Raw genomic sequence first — 16,852 nt, 5'->3', positions numbered from 1 at the left:
TGGTGACCCTCCCCTAACAACCTGACTTTAATCCCTAGAGCCCACGTGATGGTCCGCCGACCTCCATACCTGCATTGTGACACCCACATTGATTGAATCAGGAAATTAACCAGATGAAAAGTGGGCATCAAGAAGCAATCCCCAGACAGAAAGGGAAAGATGAGAAGCAACACCCAATGTAGTGCCAACTGGAATAAACAACAGTCTACTAGAAGATGCACATCGCCTCCCAAACCCACTCTGATGAACTTTGAGTATCTTCCTCTATTGTTCCCTCTTCTGCTCTTTGAGACAGTGCATTTCACTGAACCTAGAACTTGGCTTTGTTAGTTAGACTTGCTAGCCAGAAAATTTTAGTGCTGGAGGTATAGTTTTATGCCTGGTCGTGTGTGGGATATCTGTTTCACAAGCCTTTTACCCACTGAGCAATCTTTCCAGCCTCCAAGTGATATAATCTCCCAGGACTCTATCCTGGAATATGGCATAGACTGTATGTCATGGCATACCTAGTGACAATGTCACCATCCAGTACGTAGTTACACTTATTGAAAATACCTACTTTATTTTTCACTCTATGGTACTTGGAGTTTGTGTTTTATGAACTTGTAGAAGACCGGCATAGATTTACAAGATTAGATATCTACAAACAAAATCTCTGTTTTCAAGACACTATTGGAAAAGCTGAGCCACTGAGTTGAGAAAGGACAGGGTGAGCTCAGAACAGCATTGTGCAAACAGTGGAAATGACATGCCTGTGAACAGAATATAAAAAGATATGACATAGATATTTCCTCTGAACTGAAACAATCTCTCTTGAAGTCATGATAGGGGTTCTTAAGAGTCAAAACATAATATTTACCAGGCTTGGGAAACTCAGAAATTTATAAAATTCAGAATTCTTTCTCTATAAGGTCATATAAACAGTAAGCAATTGCTGATGGAGAGGGCTCTTCCATGAAGATGAACACTACTTGTACAGGAAACAGCCAGGATGTAGCTTCTCTGAGTCATCGCTCTGACTGGGATGAGATTTTTGGTGCTGTAGCTGCCGTATGAATCACTGTGTCCCTTATGTGACTTCTCACCCTTATCCCTCTAAGTCACTCCAATAAACTCATTGGCTCACCAAGCAAGGCTTGGATGGAATCAACTGTATATTCTGTAATTGCAGTTTTCCCCAGGATAAATAGATGCTTATTTATGTCTCCCAAGGACGAGACACAACAAAGTGAGAAAACATGTTCAGGTATAAGTTAGCCCTTCACTACGTTTTCCATTCACTCTTCACTTGGCACCAAGTAGGAGCCATAGTGTGGTTGGCAGAGCTAAGCAAGATACTTAGCTATGTGGACTGCCGTGGGGGTGAGCTTTAAAGGCTAAGAAACAGTCCTCTGAGGGGTTACAAGATGTCAGCATCCCAGAAGGAAGATTCATAGTGAGTAGAGGAATCAACCAGTCATAATGTGTAGAGAAGGAATGAACAAAAGATGGAATCAGAAGGTGGGAAGACAAGACAGGTATAGGCAGCACTTAGAGAGAAGAGCAAGTCTCTTTCTTGATGGGAACTATGTGCCAAAATCAGACTTTCCTCTCCTAAGATCATATTCTATCTCCACAACAAGACAGAGCACACAGGACACAAGGATGCTTCTACTATAAAACGTGAATGGCCTGGTGCTATTAAATGTCTGGAACAAGAATTAATGCCTTCCACATGGGATTCCATGATTAGCAGCCACGTGCTGTGTGGAGCCCCTGCCCATCACTGCTTCCAGATGTTCAAGCCAGAGTCAGTAAAAGTGGGCAGCAGCAGCTGACAACTCTCCCAAGCTAGTGCTCACCTAGAAGACCTCCTCTTTCCCCGACACTATCTGCTGTTGCTGTACAAGGTTTCAACAGAATTATAACTGTTCTTCCTAGTGAGTGTATGAGCTACAGCCTCCCTCTACTATCCTGCCTTACCACCCATCACTTTAAACCAGAGACATTTGCCTTTCCCCACAAAGACTTTGATCAGCTTTTGATTGCTTCCCTGCTAATTTTCACCATGGCCCCTATCTGCTACCATCTCAAGATGTTAACAGTTATGGCACATTCTTTTTAGTGCCAGTGTTCTCTTTTACACTATCCAAGTTATTCTTGAAAACATAAAGCATCCTAAGACTCAAGGTAAGAGCCATTCGTGTGTCCTGAAGTTGGCCCCAACCAGTCTTCATAGTCCCTTGACTTGCAACTTAGAGAACTTGTCAAGAAGCAGGTACAACCACTCTAGAAATCAGTCTGGAGGTTCCTCAGAAAATTGGACATAGGACTACCTGAGGACCAAGCTATGCCACTCCTGGGCATATACCCAAAAGATGCTCCAATATATAACAAGAACACATGCTCCACTAAGTTCATAGCTGCCTTATTTATAATAGCCAGAAGTTGGAAAGAACCCAGATGTCCTTTAGCAGAGGAATGGATTCATAAATTATGGTACATTTTCACTATGGAGTACTACTCAGCTACCAGAAACAATGAGTTCATGAAATTCCTTGGCAAATGGATGGTTCTAGAGAATATCATCCTGAGTGAGGTAACCCAGTCACAAAAGAACACACATGGTATGCATTCATTTTGGTGCATATTAGCCCAAAAGCTCAAATTAACCATTCACAGACCACATGAAGGTCAAGTAGAAAGGAAGACCAAAGTGCAGGTGCTTCAGTTTTTCTTAGAAGGCGGAACAAAAATATTCTTAGGAGGAAATACGGAGACAAAGTTTGAAGCAGAGACTGAAGCAAAGGCCATCTAAAAACTACCCCACCTGGAGATCCAACCCATATACAACCACCAAACCCATACAATGTTGCTGATGCCAAGAAGTACAGGTTGACAGGAGCCTGATATAGCTGGTTCCTGAGAGGCTTTGCCAGATCATGACAAATACAGAGGCAGATGCTCACAGCCAACCATTGAACTGAGAACAAAGTCCCCAGTGGAGGAGTTAGAGAAAGGATTGAAGGAGTTGAAGGGGTTTGCAACTCCATAAGAACAACAATACCAACCAACAAGAGCTCCCAGGGACTAAACCACTATTCAAAGACTATACATGGACAGATCCATGGCTCCAGCTGCTCATGTAGCAGAGAGTGGCCTTGTTGGGAAGAGTGGGAAGAGAAACCCTTGGTCCTGCCAAGGCTCGATGCCCCAGTGTAGGGGAATGTCAGGACTGAGTGGTGGGAGGGAGTGGGGATGGGAGCACCCTCATAGAAGCATGGGGAGGAGGGTGGAATGGGGATTTATGGAGGGGAAACCAGGAAAGGGGATAACATTTGAAATATAAATAAAATATACACAATAAAAATAATAGAGTAAAAAAAAAAAAGAAGCAGTCTCCCATTGTTGTGTTCCTGTTGCTGTTTACATGTTTTCTATTATCAACAACTCAAATGTGGTCCCTTTTAAAATCCCATGTTTCTATCTCCTTAGTACAATATTGTAAAATCAAGTCATGGATCTGAACTTCCATTTTTTTTATCTCAGTCAGGATAACTGTGCTAGACCCCTGCTCTCCATTCTCAATAATGCAAAATTATGAGCAAAACCTCTGTTAAAAATGTGTTAAAGAGGAAACAGCACATTTCAAAGACAAAAGTGTCTGCTGAGCGCAAGTCTCCTGTCTTCATTCTGTGTCTCCTTTTTATTTGTATTTCTAGAGAAATGAAGAAAACAACCAGGAGGCATCGGTACAATTCCCCCTCCCTCCCCAGTGTCCATGAGGCTTTCCGGGCTCCTGTTTGCACTGAGGCGGGATCTCCTATAGCCCACGCGGGCCTGGATCTTGCTAGGTAGGTGAGGAGGACCCTGAACTCCTAATTCTCTTGCCTCCATTTCTCAAGTTCTGGACCTACATTTCTTTAACATTAATCTCGCCAGTTGTATTTAAATATCTTATAGTAAAGAAGCCCAAGATTATTGGTTGGTTACAAGAGCAAAACAAGCTATCAGAAATATTAAAATTATCCCAAAGCCTGGATCAATAGTATATATTCAAAAGGAAGCAATCCTCCAATAGCTCTAATGAACACCCCTAGGGATATTACAGAGGCGATTTATCTTCCCAAACCATTTTACTTCAACTTGATCAAAAATCACTGCACCCATTTGGTTGTAGACTGACTGCTTCAGAAAAGTTAATACTCCGTCCCAACTGTGCTCTCGACTAAATGGACAGTTGCTTTCTTGCTGCTGTGTTTTGTCTTAAGCTTTTCTATCTGCGCTATTAATCAAGCTGTAAGAAGACAGAAATGCCAAGAGTTGCGAAGGTAAAATTGAGATCATAGCCAGTGGATGGAGAGATTCAAAGCAAAGTAGTTGAACTTATTTATAAAAAATGCCTTTAAATAACTTTTCATTAATATTAAATTCAAATGAATTAAACATGTTTTATATATAACTGGGATATTCCAGTCATACAGACCATAAAAGATTTGCTTTCTAAACCAAAAAAAGATTCACTTATCTGCAACAGTAAGTGCTACATAAGTTCTTCGCTGGCTAAAAACGATATTGGCTTCTCTCCTTATAATAATAATGATAATAATAATAATAATAATAATAATAATAATAATAATAATAATAATAAAGGCGTCTAAAATGTTAAGAAGAAAAGAAATGGGAGGTAACCTCTGTAAATTTCCATCCGTTAAATACAGGTGAGATTTGATAACAGTAAAATGCATGTGATTTAGTATATAACACACAACTCATATCAATATATTATCCTCCTCCTGCCCCCGCGAGCGCAAAGCAGTAGAGTATACCCCCTCTTCCTTCTTTAATAATTAAAATGTAAAATTTTTTTTGAAACGAAACCATCAATATTTAGAGCCGCGAAAGCCCGGCTGAGGACGGAGGAAGGCAACGCGCCTCATTTGCACGAGGAAAAGAACAAACCCAAACAAGCTAACCTCGGCAGAAAGAAAGGCGCACAGCTGCTCGGCTCCCACATCTGCTTCTGATGGTGACTGCGCTGGAGTCGCACTTGGCTTCTAAGTCAGGGTCCAGAGGAAAAGTACCGCCCCCTTCTGCTTGCACCGTGTTGGGCTCAGCGCCACCACTGGAGGGGAAAAAATGCAATGAAGTGTTAGCAGTAAAAAAAGAAAAATCCCCATCTGAGTTTTTCTGGGAGAGGAGAGAATCCACTCGCTGCAAGGCTTTTCTCCGGGAGTCGTGCGGCCAAGGCTCACAGCACTAAGCCGGCCTGCTGCAGCCCAGGTCCGGAATGCTATGCTGGCCCGACTGTCGCCTGCCACAGATGCTGGAGAGGACAGACTGGGTGCTGTTTTGATTATCATCGCTTCCCCACCCCCACCTGAGGACTAGAATCCCTGTGCAATCCTCCCGGCCCTCGCGGGCTATGTACATCTTGCCCTTGCTAAGGGGTGTTGGGGTGAGTTACAGATGGACCCCACACTGTCACAGCCCTTGACAAAACAGATGCTGTCAGCTGAGATACAAGCAGAATATGAAGATGTTCAGGCCAAAGTCTCCCCGTGAGTAAGAAAGATGCTGGAAAGAGGCTAAGGCCCTTATTTGTCCCTGTAATATACTGTTTTCAGTGAACTAACTCGGGGCTCACTTCCCCACGAGTGTTCCTTATTTTATTCCGTCTGTCCCCTAACTCAAGTAATGGCCATACTATATCAATATAAGTGTGTATATATACTACCACTTCCATTTCAAATGCAGGAATAATAAAAAGTCCGAGATTGTTTATGCAAGGCCAAAAAGAAAGATGGATAAGCTACTCAAGTCTACAGATCACTTATTGGTCCCCCCCACATCCCCCCCCCCATCTCCATAGGGACAGCCTGCCAGCAAGTGAGTTTGAAGGTAGTTTTTTGGTTGTTTGTTTGTTTTGGGGTTTTTTTTGGGAGGGGGTGCCTCACTGGTGTTAAGTCAGGAGTTTGAAGGGTTTTTTTTTTTTGGTTTTTGTTTGTTTGTTTTGGGCTTTTTCTTGGGGGGGGTGCCTCACTGGGGTTAACAAGTCAGGAGGTGACGCTGCATTTCTATAGAAGTAGCGTCTGTTTTCTATCCACTCTCTCTCACCCTGGTTCCCTATGGTTTTAGCAGTGAAAGTGGGTTGTTATCTTCCTGGGGGGCAAGGCTCCAGACCTCCAGCATAGACCACTCCAGACAGCGCTGCCAGCTTCCGCACAGCTCCCACAGCCCCGGCCCCTCGGCCAGCCTAATTAATCTATGTCTAAATGGAGCTGCAGTTGGCAGAGAGGCAGCAGTGTCAACGTGGAATAATCACTTGGACCTCAATCTGAGTTGTTTTCCATCCCTGACAACAAGTAATGTTACTTCCCAGCCTACAGGCCAGGAGCTGAAATGGGTTTATAATTTGCCTTCCAATCAATCGCTCATTCTCTCTCGATTCCTCACGTTTTCTTTTCTCTTCTGTCTTTCAGCATGCAGGGAACAGCCTCTGAGACTCAGTCACACATAGTCTTTATTGATATCCTTAATGAATATTCTTTGCCTTCTAAGTAAAAAGGTGAGAATCTGCATGATCCCAGAGCACTCTGGTTTACATAATGAAAACAAACAGGCTGTCAGCTCATAGCTCTGCAAGATCATTAATAAACTCAGGGATTCTTCTCTCAGACCAGTGGCTGGAACTTCAGTCATTTCATATGCACCAAGTCATTCACACTCAGCCTTGACACCCGGAAACCAGGCAGGTTGGAATCAGAGGACAAACAGCTCAGCTTCTTCCTCCTTTCCTAGTAAAAAGAACTCATTAAAACTCTGCTCCTGAGCTCTGGGATGTGCGTGGTCTCCTTAGTAATCCCAAGCCCCTTGTTCCTCCAAAGAGGAATCTCTCCAGCTGGTAAAGGAAAGGGACAACGCAAGAATGAAGAGTCACCAGCAAAACCGAGAGTGACAGAACAGCATAGTGAAAATTCTCAGATTAACTCGATATGCTAAAGAGAAGGAGATGTGTTCAGCCAGACACAGGCAGTGTGCCCTCACAATTCTACGGCACTACTTAGGAATCCATAAAATAGCCACACACATGCATTAATAGTTTCCATTTTTACAGAGGGGCAGAAAGAGGTTAAGAAATCTGCATGGTTAAAATATAGTAAAGCCAGGATTTTTTTTTTTAAACTTCAACAACCAAAAAACGCTGAAGAGAAAAGCAAGCCTGCTTCTTTCCAGTACTTGACACAGCCCTTGTAGGCACCGGTTGTGATCTTAATGTGAAATGCCCCGCCGTGGGCTGACATATCTAAATACTTATTCCCAGCTGTCAATGTTTGGAAAGGCTGTGGGAATTTTAGGAAGTAGGGCCATACTTCCTAAAGTAGAGGAAATGGATCCCTTTGTGTGAGATTCAAGGATTTATGGCCCAGCCCCAAATCCTGTTTACTCTGCTTTCTTAGTGTGGATAAAATATGACCAGCAAGCTGCTAGCTCCTGCCAACAAGTTCCCCCTACCTATCACCGTGATCCCCAGTTATGATAGACTATCTACCTCGGGAACTATAAACCAAAGTCAACTCATCTCCCTTAAATCGCTTTTGCCAAGGTGTTTTTCCCTGTAACCAAGAGAGTAGTCTGTCATGTGGGTCTTCAGTAACGCAGATGGGGTCCATGGTAATTGGAGAAGAACAATAACCACTTAGATATTCCACTCGTATCTAAAAGCTGTCGCTGAGGAGACCAGTCCTCTCTGGATCTGCCGGATCTTTCACCCCATCTCCCCATCAACTGAACAAGTCAATAACTAAGTGAAAATCTCAATGACAAAAGCACATGCTTTGACACATCTTCCTGGATATTAAAGAATGAGACAGTAAGAGAATGTGTCAGAAGTAAAGGTAAACTCCAGTGTGCTGGTCACATGTTATCCACACTAAGAAGCAAAGTAGACAGTTGAAAAGGGTCGACACAGAGCCTGGAAGTCACAAAAAAAATATCCCTCAGCACCAATGCTTTGTTTGGATTTGACTTCCCTTCCATGTCATCTGTAGCTCACCACCTCATTTATCCAAAAAAATAGGATTTGCACATTCCCCTCAAATGAACTAGTTTTTTAGTTTTTTATTCCCATGAAGAGATACCATGACCAAGGCAACTCCTATAAAAGAAAACATTTAATTGGGGCTGGCTTATAGTTCCAGAGGTCCAGTACATTATTGCCACAGTAGGAAGCATGGCAGCATCCGGCAGACATGGTGCTAGAAGAGTCAACAGTTCTACATCTTTGGCTGCATCAGGAGACTATTTTCTGCAGACATTCAGGAGGATGGTCTTTTTCCACCCTGGGCAGAGCCGTCAAAGCTCACCCCACAGTGATGCACGTCCTCCAACAAGGACATATCTTCTAATTGTTGGGATAGAAATCATGGCTTGTGTCAAACCACCACAGCCAGCCTTTACTCCTGCTGCAACAAGTCAACCTAAGAACTGTGACTACATTGAGAGCAATGCTAACTTGATAATAATACAGGAGCCAGGCCAGGCAAACGCAGCAGAGAAAGCACCCCAATAGCCCACCCAGGCGGTCCACTGAGAGTCCCATTGTGCACATATAGAGAAGAGTATATACTCTGAACTCCTAGTGACAACTTATTAAATATGAGTCAGTGGAGTTCTCTGCTTAGTGGTATTGGGAGCCAGCGCTGGGGACAGGATCAGCACTGTGTGTTCAGCTTCTAAAATTGTCGTCTTTCTCAAAACTATGTTTCAGAAAAGAAAGCACCCTTGGATGCTAACCATTGCAAGAAGCACACTACTATATTTGTAACTGCATTTCTTCCACATTGAATAAGTTACTGGAAATAGTATGATCTGGGGCACAACTGATTTCCAAAGCCATGATCCCCACACCCAAAGGTCACTCTTTTGCTATTCTGTCAAATGAAAAAACAAACAAACAGAAACAGAACGGATGTTGCGTCCCTACTTCAGAAAAGGCGAATGCACAAGGGGAAATGTCCTCTTCACAGTCTCTCCACTGGAGTAGGCCACACTCAGTTCCTCCATTGCAGTCTCTCACTTTGATCAGCGGTGATGATCTTTGTAACCCAATTACACTGTTCAATCACCCACTGTTCCTATAATACACAGTGTGAAGGGCCAGATAAATGGCTCAGCAGTTAAGAGTACTTTGTTGTCCTTGAAGAGGACCTGTGTTCAGTTCCCAGGACCTATCTGGTAAGTTACAGCCACTCATGAATCCGGTCCAGGGAATCTGATGCCCTCTCCTAGAATCTGCAGGCACCAGGCATATGCTTGGTACACATTTGCATAAACAAGATACTTATTCACACAATATAAAATAAGTAAATCTTAAGGTGAACAATCTTCACGAGGAAACACTAATGTGTAGAAAAATCGAAGTGTTCTGGATCACATGACTATTAGAAACACAAATTGTGGGGGTTGGGGTGGGTGGGTACATAAATCAAGAGATGCTGATTGACAGAAGAATCAGAGTTATAACCATTTTTTTTAAAGGAAACTTAAGTCTTTCTTTTTGCTTTCTCTCAAAGATGAAAACCAGTAAATATTCCTCCTAATGAGAGCTGTTTCTAAGTAGTCAGTCTGTAACACTGTGGTCATATGCTCATGTAACCACTCGATGAACTAGACACACTCTTCCTGTAAACCCCTTCTGGTCTGGACCTGCTCAATTTAATAGCCTCAGAGATGTGAAGGTGGCATGCCCAGTGCCCTGGGGGAATAGGCAACATTTAATCTAATCCAGAACAAGAGATCTGCCCTGTTGTGTGGGTGACTGAGACTTTGGGCCAGTCCTATGAGTGTCCAGTTCAAAGTTTATGAAATGAATCACTGGTTCTCGGTGAGAGAGCATGGGCCTAGACTTGATTCCCAGCCCAGCTGAAAAATTCTTGTCTAAGATTAGTTCCAGGGGGGAGCTGGAAGAACAAGGGGGATGTGTGAAAATTTCATGACTATGAGATGGGGGGCTTGAAAAGAGTCCAATCTCTTCAACACTTAAGGTTCTAGACATTTGTAGTATAAATATTTCTTCACACTCACTGATATAGAGAAGACAATCCTAAAGCATGTCCCCACGCTAACCAAATACGCCTCTCATGATTGGTTTCCACATTTCACAAAGGCAAGTCATCCCACGGAAGACTCTCAATCAACAACAGCTCATCCAGCATTTAGTGACCTAGGCAACAGAGACAGCTCGAAGAAACCACAATAGACAATGCACATAGAGATCACCAGCACAGCAGGGGGCAAAATGGGTTAGGGTATGGCACTGCCGTTAAAGTCTAGCAGGCCTAGGCTTCGGGATTGCTTGGTTGGCAAAGTACTTAGCACAATAGCATGAGGACTAAAGCAGATCCTCAGCACACACACACACACACACACACACACACACACACACACATGCACACGCACAAACTAGGTTCAAGGGTATATGCCTATAATCTCAGCACTGGAGAAACAAAGACAAGTGGATCCTTATAGCTTGATGGCTCCAAGTTTCACAAAAAAAAAAAAAAAGTGTATTTTTCAAAGTAAGATTAAAAGGATTGAGAAAGAGCTGTGCCTTCCACAGATACCTGAGTACCCATACATACAAATCAGACACATCAAACCACAAAACAGACACTGGAAGCTGAAGCACAGCTTCAACTTTGCCACTGTGTCTTCTTCCTGCAGCACTAAGTCACCTGCAAACTTCAAAGTGGACTGTTTGCATTATCTGAAACCCCAGGGCAGGAAACACACTTCCTTCTTATGGCTCCACACAGACTCTACCTGTTACCAGAATCCTTGCCCCGTCTCTCCGACTGCCATAGGCCTCTCCTCTGCCTCTACTCTGCAGGGACACAGTTCCTGCTTTCTCAGGTGTGACAGCTCAGGACAAGTGCCCAGAGCATGAGTGTGAGAAAGGATGGATGAGGTTGGTTTCTCTGGCTTCTTTATGATCCCCTCTCGTTATGTACTGCCAGGACTCTGCTGTGGGCACCAAAGCCTGATCTACTCTATTCACAGTGCCAGGGACACAGCTAGATGACGAAGTTCAACCTTTTATCAAAGCTGAAAAGATGTTTTTATTCTCAGTGACAATTTTTGCCATCTTCCCCTATGTGCACATGTCCATGATGATAGTCAAGAAAAAAAGTCACTGTAGCATCCTGATGACCTGCCATTATCCTAAAAATGCACTAGGTTTGCTGTATCTGGTTCTCGGCTTATATCTTGTTGTACTCCAACTACAAGAGATTTGAGAACATGTCAGCTGTAGTTTCAGAAACGGACTGTGACATTATAAAATATTCCATCATGAAAATATAAACACTGTGTAAATGTTTCTATAATAGACCTTTTTCAATTAATCTACTGGATTGAGTCAGTGAAAGGATTTACAGGGGGATGGTGTTTACACCAGAGATGAGGGGGAAAATTATCTCAAGTTTCAAATAAATGAACAGTAATAGTGCTTTGTACATACATATCACTTAACAAAACTGCACAGAAAGTGCAAATGAATATTGCCACAGGGAATCTATATGTTCTGTATACTGCATACCACATATAGAAGATACCAATGAAAATAAGCAGAAGCATAGGGACCAAGGACGTTTAATCAATACATTTTTAAATCATTAAAACATGCTTTCAGTCCTTGTGAGGTCCAGTTAAAAAGAGGGAAAACGGGGAACGTATTTGAATCACTAATTGTGCTCAAATAATACTTTGGCCCCACCATATGTACAGTTATAGCTTGATGACATGACCTGATAGGTAACATTTCTTGCTGCAAAACTTAATGACTTGGGGTTGATCTTCAAACCCAACGACTAAAGGAAAGAACTGGTCCCTCTACGGTTTGTCCTCTGACCTCCATTCATGGACTATAATGTGTGGCCTTCTGCTCTCTCTCATAATACATAAATGTAATAACATTTCTTAAGATTCACTACTAATTTTCTTAAGATTTGGGCCTGAATCATTCTAACTGCCCTCAAGAGAGTAAAACAAGAGAATTTATAGTGAGTGCATTCAAAAAGGCAGGGCCCTATCTAAAAGATTATTTCAAATAATTTCAACTAACAAATCTAGAAAGTAGGGGCAGATGCAAAGCTCTGGGGTGCAGGCGATGGCTCTGGGGTTCAGAGAGTTCAAATAGCATGCTCAGGGTCAGTGCCACTGCACACTGTATGACAGCACAGTTGGATGTTGGAAAATAAGTTCCACCTTCCATAGACTAATGAAGAAAGCAAACATAGCTCCTGGAGTGGCGTTGTGTTTATGACTTGCTGACTCGTGACTGTCATGGCTTTAAAAGGCTTTTTGTGTATTAATCAGTCACGAGCTACACTTCCAAGATGGAAGTTAGTCATTTGTGTGGTTATAGAGGAAGAGGCCAGCAGGTGAGCCATCATGAAAGTCTGGTGTGCTATAGAAAGATGTGGAGGCCACAGAATAGGCAGAAGTCCTCAGAAATGCTTTTGGCCGCATCCTATCTAGTGGCTGTAAATGTGGGGAAGCCATTTTAACCTTGGATCTGACTTTTCTTTAGCAAAACTAAGGGTTTGGACCAATAGTTCATGAGGCCTTCAAGTCCTCCTCCAGAGACTACTTTCTACATTTGTTACATAAGTCAACAAGGATTGGTTTGTCTAGGATAAGGAAGGATACATGTCAAGTACAAAGTGTCTCCTTTCTCCAAAAAAACCCTTCAATATGTCACAAGATTCCTTACCACTTTTCAAAAGTAATCAGTCCATAATGAACATTCCAAAAGGAAGAAAGAGGGTTACCCACCCACGGACTGCCATGTGATCCTGGTACCCTAACAGCATTTTTTATTTCAAAATCTCTCCAGTGTCAATTCAAACTGTCTGGTAGAGAAAAAGAGGAATGAGATCTCAACCCATCCTCACTCCCACCATCCCTGCCAACAGCTCATCCCATACTTCCCACATCAGAGAGGAGCACTGGTGGACCGGTTACTGTGGAATTCCTATCCTGATGGGTCTCAAACACGTCTCTTTGCTCTTTGCACTGAGAAATACATTATTTTCTCTTTTTAAGTGGATGGATTATTATTTTTTAATCTCTTTGGAAAAGCTGTGTGTGTGTGTGTGTGTGTGTGTGTGTGTGTGTAAGGAGAGAGGGATATAAATAAAGGAATTATAAAATAGCTCCACATGTAGAAAGCCTTTCCTTTTATCATGAAAATGGGGAAAAGAAGGAAAGAAAGGGTGGGGTGCAGTTGCAGCAGCTGACTGAGACTTGCTGTCTCTGAGAACAACTTCTCTCATGAATTTTCATTTCACTATTTTGGGGATTTAGCCAAACTGAAAATTATTCTTGGAAAAAGCATTTCTTCTGTGTGGTGACTACTTTCATGACACAATGTTTGCTCCAACTCAAAAAATCACAAGAAACATAATCTCAGTTCTGTTTTCTACCTATACCCATCTCATTCTGTGCTTTACACCAGTTTCATAAACGCTGTTTTCTCTGAGCATACAGTTTATGTGTTTGCATTCCTTGGTGAACTTACTTAACAATCATGATACTATTATGAACTAAACATCACAATGTAGACCCCACCTTTCCTGTATTAAATCAGAGATTTACAATTGACTGCCAACCTTTATCACTGTGTAAACATAACTGTTTATGTGTTCAGCCTTCGCCACGGGCACACTATTTTCTAATTTTTTGCTTGACTTCTCTACGTATCTCCTTAGCCCATATATCTGTCATTTCTAATGGAGCAATAACCTACCGTGTTGCTAAAAGACTGTTTCATTAGCTATCGTCCAACTCGTTGTTTCTAGGCTTTATTATAACCCAGTCAAGCATTTTTAAGTAGATATATCTTACGGTTTTTGTTGAGAGTTGTTTCCTTAGGCTACACACCAAAACTCAGAATTAACAGCTTAAAAACCATAATCAGCTCTGTAGCTTATTACAAATCACCAGGTGGCTCTCTCACAAAAAAAAATGATACTAGCAATTTGTAATGTCATCAATAAAAATATCAATCTGCCTTCCTTCATACCCTCTTTAACCACTAAGATTTCTAGGTTTTCTTGACTGTGGGGTGATTCTAAAAGAGTGGTTACTCCTGCTTGTAACCATAGCTTAAGGGAAATCTGATGAGTCTGTCACGTGCCCTCACCTGCAGGCACATGTTCACACACACACACACACACACACACACACACACACATACTTCTTATTTCTAAACATGTGGTTTATGTGTTCACATTGCTTTATGAACTTATTTAACAATATTGATACTATTATGAACCATACATCCCTTTTACTACATTAAAGCAGCGACTGATGCTTCGCTGAGAATCTATCATGGTGTAAAGATGATTTCGTGTGTTCAGCACTAATTGTGGGTGCACAGGGTTAATGGGTGGAGCAATTAAAAATCATGTGATTTTAAGCTGATTTTACCATACACTGCTTTCTACATTGTGGATTGTGACCCAACATGAGGTTGTGACACTGGAGTGCAGAAGTCACACAAAAAAAATGTCAACTGTAAAAAGTTTCTAATTGTAGACAAAAAAAATTATTTCTAAGCCAACCCCAAAGAATCTGAGATGTCTGTGGCGTGGTTCGCCATTGTCGCATCACATGATCTCCCTGCAGTCTTGGCTCTGAGCTTAGGTTATGAGTACTTTGCATAATAAATTCCTTCAAGTCAAACATATAAAAGAAACAAAATACAGCTAGATCTCAGACTACAGGGTGCTGTGAACTGAACTGTTTTTGTATGCATAGCAAGCCTTTTCTTCCGTGGGAACATAATGACTTAATTATGGAAAACAAAGACATTTAATATTTTCTTACTTTCATTTCTCAGAATATAAGCATCAAATTAATATATTTCCATATCCTATGTTATGCATCTGATTTTAAAGACAGCTGTGGTGGTAATTGAATTAAGGCCCATGAAAAAAAAAGCTAAAATGATTTTGGCTCGAGACCGGAAAAGAAGTTCATGCCATCACCGATGTTTGCTGGTGTTTATACAAAGCTCTGCCTTTGTCACTGACAATTTTAAAAGTACCAATGAACTAAAAATTGTTCCAGATTTTCTAAGTTCCACAGCAACAAACACCCATCTAAGACGTAATTTACTACATAAATGCAAACAAGCACTTCTAGCTCATTTTGGGAAATTACGTAGTTGAACGAAATTGCTGTAAACCACATTTTGTTATGCTTAATCACCACTAATATTTGACTTAAATACCTATATTAGACATCTATTTACCTGGAGTCATGTACAGATTTCTTAGGTGAAAAGGAGACCCAAATAGGAAAAGTTTAAGAAGCCTGATATATAGTACTATTTTTTTTTTTTACATTAAAAAGTCAACACTTTAAAATCAAATGAGTTTTGCCCTTTAAAGTAGATTTCTTGGGACAACCAGTAGTTACTCTAACAATGTCCCATTGTTTGTGGTTTTATTTGATACCTTTTTTGAGACTAACTTTCAGAGCCAATATTAGCCAATCCTTTTTTTATATTATTATTTAAAGGTGTAATACAGTGTCTCATATAGCCCAGGCTGGCCTCAAACTCACTGTGTAGCCAAGGTTAGGCAGGCAATACTAATCCCACTGCCACCATCCCCAAATATTGGGATTATACATAGGTACAACTACATCTAGCTTCTGTTGTGTTTTTAAAACAATAAAATTAACAACATCACATTATCACATTGAATATCAGATGTGTACCTTTTACATTACAAAAAATATAAACTCAACAGTAACAGGGACAAACAAAAAACATGCAAAGTAAAAAGATTTTAAAGAACAAAACTATCAATTATAATGATAAGTGTGCACAGGCTAATGCCCGTATCAATGACAGAACTTCTCTGTGTCTAGTTTTATGCTGTTTATGAGAGACCTTCAGACATTTGACTGGAAAACAAGAACAAGGGGGAAGAAAATATATCTAGTAAAACAAGAATGGCCAGAAGGACATTTGGATAATAATATTTATTTGAATGGAGCAGAATTTAAGACAGAAGAATACAATGAAGAATAAATACATGAAAAAAATGTCAACTTTGCTAAAAGTAAAATTTCATTTTTAATAAATTGGTTTGCCTTAAATTGGCCAATGTGTTCTCTTAAGTGAAAGCTAAAAATATTGATTTATTTATTTTTAGTTTGAATTGGAATACATAGTGAATTTTGAAAATTTTTATTGATTAATTGGTTAATTTTGAAGCTTGATGCAAGGGATTGAAATCAGAGCCCTACACATGAGAAGTAAGTACCCTATCACTGAGCTACAACCTAGCCCAGAACAATGTTTTTTTTATATTTTCATTAATCCTTTATTAATTTTATACATAGCTTTGTAATAATATTCACCACCCTTCCCTAGCTCTACTCAGACACACTTCTCATTCCATACGAACACAACTGGACAATTTATTTTAATGACAATTTTAGCATTAAGGGTGTAGCCATACTGCCTGCTAAGACAACAGGGGACCATTCATACATTATGGTTGTACATGACAACATGAAACACAACTGAGAACTAAGTGAACATGGTACTAAACCATGAGTTATCGTTGAGGTTCTCCATCTTCATCAGAGCAGCTTTGCAGCAAACAGTGACTACAAAGCCCCCAAATAGTGCAGGAGCAGAGACCTCACCCTCCTCCCAAGGCTCAGGGATCTTTTTGAGGAAAGGAGTGGAAGAGAATAAGAGCCAGAAGAGGCAGATCAGTACGCAGAAACAGCAAGGAAGCTGCTTCTCTGAACTTCCATGGTTACAACCACATACACACTATCTGTAGGA

General features: G+C 41.2%; 1 protein-coding gene across 2 annotated transcripts in view; it reads right to left on the bottom strand.

Moving 5' to 3' along the window:
- CSGALNACT1 (chondroitin sulfate N-acetylgalactosaminyltransferase 1) overlaps positions 1 to 16,852 on the bottom strand; it is a 341,897-nt gene that overhangs the window by 180,222 nt on the left and 144,823 nt on the right. For both annotated transcript variants that reach the window (XM_080928538.1, XM_080928539.1), the window contains exon 3: positions 4,956 to 5,104. The gene's annotated coding sequence lies outside the window, so the exon portion shown is untranslated. The remainder of the gene's footprint in view (positions 1 to 4,955; positions 5,105 to 16,852) is intronic.

This window comes from Micromys minutus (assembly GCF_963924665.1).
Source record: "Micromys minutus genome assembly, chromosome: 14".
NCBI lineage: Eukaryota > Metazoa > Chordata > Mammalia > Rodentia > Muridae > Micromys > Micromys minutus.
Note: the sequence above shows the minus strand (reverse complement) of the source record. Positions and strands in the feature narration are given on the sequence as shown.